Source organism: Cyprinus carpio, chromosome B8, assembly GCF_018340385.1.
Source record: "Cyprinus carpio isolate SPL01 chromosome B8, ASM1834038v1, whole genome shotgun sequence".
Classification (NCBI taxonomy): domain Eukaryota; kingdom Metazoa; phylum Chordata; class Actinopteri; order Cypriniformes; family Cyprinidae; genus Cyprinus; species Cyprinus carpio.
The window spans coordinates 26,379,454-26,379,827 of record NC_056604.1 but is presented as its reverse complement, the minus strand read 5'-3'; positions in this window follow the sequence as shown (position 1 = coordinate 26,379,827).

Genomic DNA, 374 nt, shown 5'->3' with positions numbered 1-374 from the left:
CTATTTTATTTTTTATTTTAGCAGCCTATATGTATGTGAACATCAACACTTGATTTCGCGCCACAGTGATCAAAATCATAATTTTCTAGTCTGTCATTGCCGTCAGAGTGCTGTTTTATGTTGCAAAAATAAATAATACATTGATTTTGTTTGTGTAATAACAGTGTCTTAAATTTAACAACGGCGTGGCAGCTGTAAAGCAGAGCACAACCCCCTTCAATGACACACGTATAAGTCATAAGTCTTGAATAAGCGGCATGTTACATTAATTATACTGCAATGATTCGCCCGTTTTCATTACGCATCTTCATAACCGCTTGTGATTAATTGCGCTGGAGGAAATTGCGTTAAGTGCTTTTTCTGTCAAAATCTCG